Raw genomic sequence first — 616 nt, 5'->3', positions numbered from 1 at the left:
GTGGATCATAGAGAAGTAGTATGTAGTATTTATATGTTTCATCTATCTGTCAGACTTTGGCTTTTGAGTTTTATAACTTGTCTATTGAGATCACAGTTGCATGCTTATATGTAAACTTGTATACTGAGCAACAATACGTTATCTTTTGCTCGTCTTTCTTCTTTTTGTATGGGAAAAACTGGTTGTTTTCAATCAAATTTAGAACTGTAATCCTTCTTCTATGTCCTTAGATCTGAAATCCAGAGCCCAATGGAATCTAGAACTTGAAAAGGCTTTGGTGGAGATGCTTCTTCAGCATAATACTACTTATCACCGAGGGCGGAACGGATGGAATGGTGAAATTTGGAATCTAATGGTTGGAATATTCCATGCTAGACATAGTTATGTCAAATTCTCAAAGTCCCAAGTTCAAGAGAAGGAAAAGGAATTGAAGAGAGACTATAAAATGCTAAAGGAGGCACGTAAACAAAAGTGGAGTTGATTGGGATGAAATTAGGTGCATGATACAAGCTGATGGACATCTTTGGGATGAGTTGACGATTGTAAGTGTTTTCCTCCTAATTTCAGTATTGGACTAGTTATATCATTTTATTAACTATCTACTTGTAGTTGTTTA

Source organism: Triticum aestivum, chromosome 7A (genome assembly GCF_018294505.1).
Source record: "Triticum aestivum cultivar Chinese Spring chromosome 7A, IWGSC CS RefSeq v2.1, whole genome shotgun sequence".
Lineage (NCBI taxonomy): Eukaryota > Viridiplantae > Streptophyta > Magnoliopsida > Poales > Poaceae > Triticum > Triticum aestivum.
This window is presented reverse-complemented; position numbering follows the sequence as displayed.